At 36.3% G+C, this 5634-nt stretch overlaps 1 protein-coding gene across 1 annotated transcript in view; it reads right to left on the minus strand.

Moving 5' to 3' along the window:
* The window catches only part of LOC137988712 (neurotrypsin-like), a 32726-nt gene extending 31034 nt beyond the window's left edge, over positions 1-1692 (minus strand). Inside the window, exon 1 of the mRNA XM_068834684.1 lies at positions 1651-1692. The gene's annotated coding sequence lies outside the window, so the exon portion shown is untranslated. The remainder of the gene's footprint in view (positions 1-1650) is intronic.
* Positions 1693-5634: the final 3942 nt, after the last annotated feature.

Consider the following 5634-nt stretch of genomic DNA (forward strand, 5'->3'; position numbering starts at 1 on the left):
AACGTCCAGCCACATTGTTATCATGATCAATAGGTTCGTTAATGATTGTTTGGTCTTCTATTGATGCTCTTTGCTCCCAGGAGGACGAAATTGGAGTCGTATGTAAATTCGGATAAAATGTCGGAGAATTTTCATCTTGAGATACTTTGGTTGTTTCACTATTGCTTTCGCTGCTTTTCTCGGCATATTTCGGCATTTTTTCCAATCTAGACGCCTGATCTCTTAAGTTTTGGCTTTTTAGATTGAGATGGCCATATCCTTTGCCATTCCAAAGCTCCTCCAGCACCTCAATGTAGCCCTTCTTCTTGCCATTGACTCCTAGTGGTGGACTCTCAGAAGATGTTATCTCTATCGCTTTTCTTTTACATTCTAGAACGTCCACATTCATTGCCTCTGTCCATTTTATCCGCTTTTGCTTCCTTGACATGATTGAGTAAAGCTATACGAAGTCATAAAACGGGAAAATTACGGAGGACTAGATGACACGTCCGTTCCGCTCCATCATTATTATAATAATGATAATAATAATAATAATAATAATAATAATAATAATAATAATAATAATAATATAATAATAATATTAAAAGTTCAAAGTCACAAGTAATTAAATTCCAGTTGCACTGGCGACTTCAGCGGTCACAACTCCAAGCTCTGGGTTGTCACTGTTTCAAAAGCCGGGCAACTAAACCTGTAAATTTGGTTGCCCTGATAAATGCTTGGTTGTCCATTGGAAAGCCCCCTACGACTAAATGCATGCCGCGTTGGGTTGCAATTGCATGGCGTTGGAGCTTGAGTATCCCACAGTGTAAGTGTGCACCAGTGTTTTTTTTTTCTTTTTGGAAGTCTGGGTTTATGTTATAGCATTATTTTTCAAAATAGACCCTTTGATCTCTATCACCAGCTGTGAATTTTCCTAACCCTAACCCTAACTGACCTAAATAAAAGAAAAAGCAAAAGCCATTCTGCGTCCTCTCTTAACCGCAGTGTAAATCAACTGGAAAAATCTTAGTTAAACCTCAGCTTTTGGTTACCGTGGACGACGTTTTACCTCAGTAAAACTGGAGATTGAATCCACGGTTTCACCTAGTCAGAACCACGGCAAATGCACAAATAGTTTCGAGCGGTACTGTATAGAGTGTTTTCACTCGTGATCAGTAACCTTGTTTTTCCACCGAAACAAAACATCTGCATGATAAAAGAGCTCAATTTCTGGAGGATTAGTTGGGGACACCAATGCGGTCGCCATTCCTTTGCTTAGGGACACCAACATGATCGCCACGACGTCACATGAAAACACTCTATTCTTGTTCACTAACCTGTGAGCTACACTTTATGTCTTTGACTTACATCCTGGGTGATACAGGACACTAATCAAGACAATTAAAGCACTCCTGTGGGATTAATTTTAGCTTACATTGTAATGTTGCATTAAAAACATGCTGCATGAACTACATTGTATGTAATCAAACATGACACTTTCTCCTTGTTGAGATACATGTAAGGATAAAAGCACCTTGCCTGTAATTCCTTACAGACTAATGACCAACAATGACTTATTATTAAATTGCCTGGGGTGCACACAATCTTCTGTGATCACCGCAGACCCTTGCAGATTATCAAGACCACAAATTAACATAATAATCAACTCACTTGGTTGTACCACGACCACAATGTTGTTCCGCCTCATAATGTAGTTCCCTGCTTGGTTAGTAGCTTTACAACTGTAAATTCCACCGTCACTGACTATAATGTTTAACACAGTGAAAACCTGTTCATTCAGAACAATTTTATTCACTTCAAGAGGTCGTTCTTGCATTGGTCGAGCTCCTTGGCTATGTAACAGCGTTACTGTAGCATTGGGATCATCAGTTATACAATTAATGTTGGTATTCAAACCCAAATGTGCTTGGATAAAGTGACGTGAATCATCAATGAAGTTTAAGGCTCTGGTGCCTGAAAAAAAAAACATTAATAAAGTCTACTCTACACAGACGCCTTTCCCACATTCAATATTCTTAAACATACCCCCACATGCCTGGTTACCATGCAACAAGCTGAAAGTCTTGTAGGGTTTCATCTAGAGAGCACACATGAATGGGTGTATGAATTACCAATGAAGGATTTACACAGTCTCTAACTCAGGGTCCGAAATTGTGACCAGCTGGTCACCAATGCGACTTAAATTTGAGCCTTGGCCACCGAAATTTTCAGGCTAGTCGCTAGCTGGCAAGTGATCATGAAGTCTTCCAACCTCGCGTCCAACTGAGCAAGGGATCAAAGAAATTATTCATTTTTAATCAAAAAACATTGATCGCTTTTTGCCGGGGGGAGATTTCGCCGATACATAATAACGATAAACTTGTGGATGATTCAAGAGCGATTTCCCCGATCTCCTTCAGCTGCGAGGAAGTAAAAGATGGATTATACGAAGCGTCCAGATGTACATGTATACCAGGATTTTAAAATGAAGGTGAGAGAGGAGTCAATGAAATACGGTGCGTCAAAGAAAAGAGATGCTTTGAGAAAAGAAGACGAAATTGAGAGATCCAATGCTGTGTTAAAAAAACAGCTAAGTCAGGATAATTTAAACAGAAATTTAAAACAAAAATTTTGGTTAGACCTTGAAACAAAAAAAACACGTGATTTGGAGGCGATAATTGAACACCGAACAAAAGCAGCCATTATAAGATCCAAATCTCTATGGTATAATGAAGGAGAGAAAAACACCAAATACTTTCTTAATTTGGAAAAAAAGCATTGTAAACAGGGAACAATAACTCAGTTAAAAGTAAATAATGATAGAGAAGACTTAGTCTACTCGGACAAAGAGATTTTAAATGAATGCGTGTCTTTTTATGGAAATTTATACAGCTCCAAAATCGATAATGAAAACGCAGAAACGGATTGCTTTTTCACACAACAACCAAATGTAAAGTGCTTAAATAACAGTGATAAATTGCTCTGTGAAGGAGCCTTGAACAGGAAAGAATGCTTAGATGCTCTTAAAAGTATGAAAGGCGACAACTCTCCTGGAACTGATGGTTTACCTTGTGAATTTTATAAAGTCTTTTGGAATGATCTGGTAGAAATATTGTTAAACTCTTTAAATTACTCCTATGACATAAGAAAGCTCTCAATATCTCAAAGGCAGGGAATTATTAAACTAATACCGAAAAAGGATGCAGAGCTTAATCTAAGAAAGAACTGGCAGCCCTTAACACTGTTAAATTGCGATTATAAAATTGCCACCAAAGCTATAGCAAGTCGCATCAAAGTTGTTATTCCAACACTTATCTCAGATGATCAGACTGGTGTTATTAAAGGGAGATTTATTGGAGAAAATATTCGTTTAATAGACAGCTTTATCAAATATACTGCAGAGAGAGATATGCCGGGTCTACTTCTCTTCCTCGATTTTGAGAAAGCCTTTGATACACTTGAATGGTCTTTTGTACAAAAAACTCTCCTTCATTTCGGTTTTGGTACATCATTACTCAACTGGATAAAGGTTTTTTACTGTAATATTGAAAGTTGCACTTTAAACAATGGCTGGGCAAGTGATTTCTTTAAACTTGACGGGGGAGTGAGACAAGGTTGCCCATTGTCACCACATTTATTTATTCTTTCAGTAGAAATACTGGCTGACGCTATTCGCCAAAATAAAGAAATTTGTGGCATAAAAGTAAACGGTAAGGAAGTTAAATTGAGCCAATACGCAGACGATACAACTCTTATATTAGACGGTTCTGAAAAATCATTCCTAGAAGCCTTGAGGATGATCGACCTTTTTGGTAATGTATCTGGCTTAAAACTAAACTATAGTAAAACGGAAGCTTTGTGGACGGGTTCCAATTCTGATAGCGACTTTAAACGTTGTCCTGAAAAGAACTTTAAATGGCCTCGTAAAAAAGTTAAAGCACTGGGTGTCTGGCTCTCAACAGACCCCGATTTAACTGTGTCTTTAAACTACAAAGATAAATTGGATAAAGTAAAAACCATCTTAGAATGCTGGAAACTACTAGATTCAGTCTGCTAGGGAAAATTACGGTCCTAAAAAGCCTTGTCGCATCACAACTAACGTATATTTTTTCACCTTTACACGTAAATAATAAGGTAATTAAAGAAATAAATGGGCTTTTTCACAATTTTTTATGGAATGATAAAGGTGACAAAATAAAACGAAGTGTTATGATTAATGATTACCCTGAAGGAGGTCTCAAAATGATTGATATAGAGTCCTTTAATAAATCTTTAAAAGCTATTTGGATTATAAAGTATCTTGACATGGAAAACCAGGGAGGGTGGAAAACTTTTCTTGATTTTGAACTTAGGAAATATGGAGGCATAGCAATTTTCACTGGAAATCTTAACAAAAAAGACGCTAGTGCAATTAAGATATCTGATCCATTTATTAAAGAGGTCATGGAAATTTGGTCAGAAGTAAATTTTGAGCAAGCGGTAGTAACAGAAGATCACTCACCTCCACTTAAGTATGAATTTTTCTTGGCTAGACTCTTAGAAAATACAAAACCAAACAGACTAGTGTACAAGAAACTAGTAACGAAAAAGGGTGAACGACCTACTTCAAGTCAACAAAAGTGGTTAGAGGATGTTAACATTACAATCAACTGGGAAACTACGTACCAATTGTCTTTCCAATGTACAAAGAGCACAACACTTACAGTTTTCAGTTTTAAATTTTTACACAGAAGACTATCAACCAATATCTTTTTGAACAAAATTGGACTTGTTAACAGCGAAAAATGTACCTTCTGTCAAAGAGAGACAAAGAAACTAGTACATCTGTTCTGGGATTGCCCAGTAATTCAGTCCTTTTGGATCAGTTTGTCTTTGTGGCTACAATCATGCCATGTTTTTGAGAGAGAAATGATGTTACAACTTGGTACAGCACTGGGTTTAAAACCAGGTATTTCTAAATATAAACTCCAAATTAATTTCTGTTGCCTTCTTGCTAAATACTATATTTGGATATGCAAGTTAAAAACTTTTCCACCAATACTTAATATTTTTTTAGGTTATATGAAACATATTTATGCAATGGAAAAAAAGTCCAAAACTTTCAACCGAAATAAATGGGAGCCTCTTGAAGGTTTTCTGTAACCTCTTATGCTCTTGACCCTAATCCTCTAGGAAAATTTTGTTAACTTTCGATTTTGTTTTTGTTTTTGTTTTTTTGGTTTTTTTTTTTTGTCATGTTGTTCGTCTTTCTCTTCTTGGTATTGTAAATAGTGTATTGTATTAAAATAAAGGATTTTAAAAGAAATTTGCAGAGTCCAGCAGTCTAAAAATTCTTCCCAATTGTGTGTCATCTTGGAAGTACATTGTAATGTTGCCGCATTTTTGCAACAAAGGGTGCCGGACAAGGAGTCTTTTAAAATACTTAATTTTTTGGCTGCCAAACATTAAACAGTGTTCAATTTATACACAGACATACATGTACGAAGTGCCTTCATATTAACTGTAGAATTCTTCAAAACTCGATTTCTTGTTTTCAATCTTGGTCGTCCATTCATTGAAATATGTATTAAAATGACATCACAATACTAGCAGTACCTACCCTTAAAAACGAACATGCAGGGATCTAGATTGATAAATCATACACATTACCAAAAA

Source organism: Montipora foliosa, unplaced genomic scaffold, assembly GCF_036669935.1.
Source record: "Montipora foliosa isolate CH-2021 unplaced genomic scaffold, ASM3666993v2 scaffold_425, whole genome shotgun sequence".
Taxonomy (NCBI): Eukaryota; Metazoa; Cnidaria; class Anthozoa; order Scleractinia; family Acroporidae; genus Montipora; species Montipora foliosa.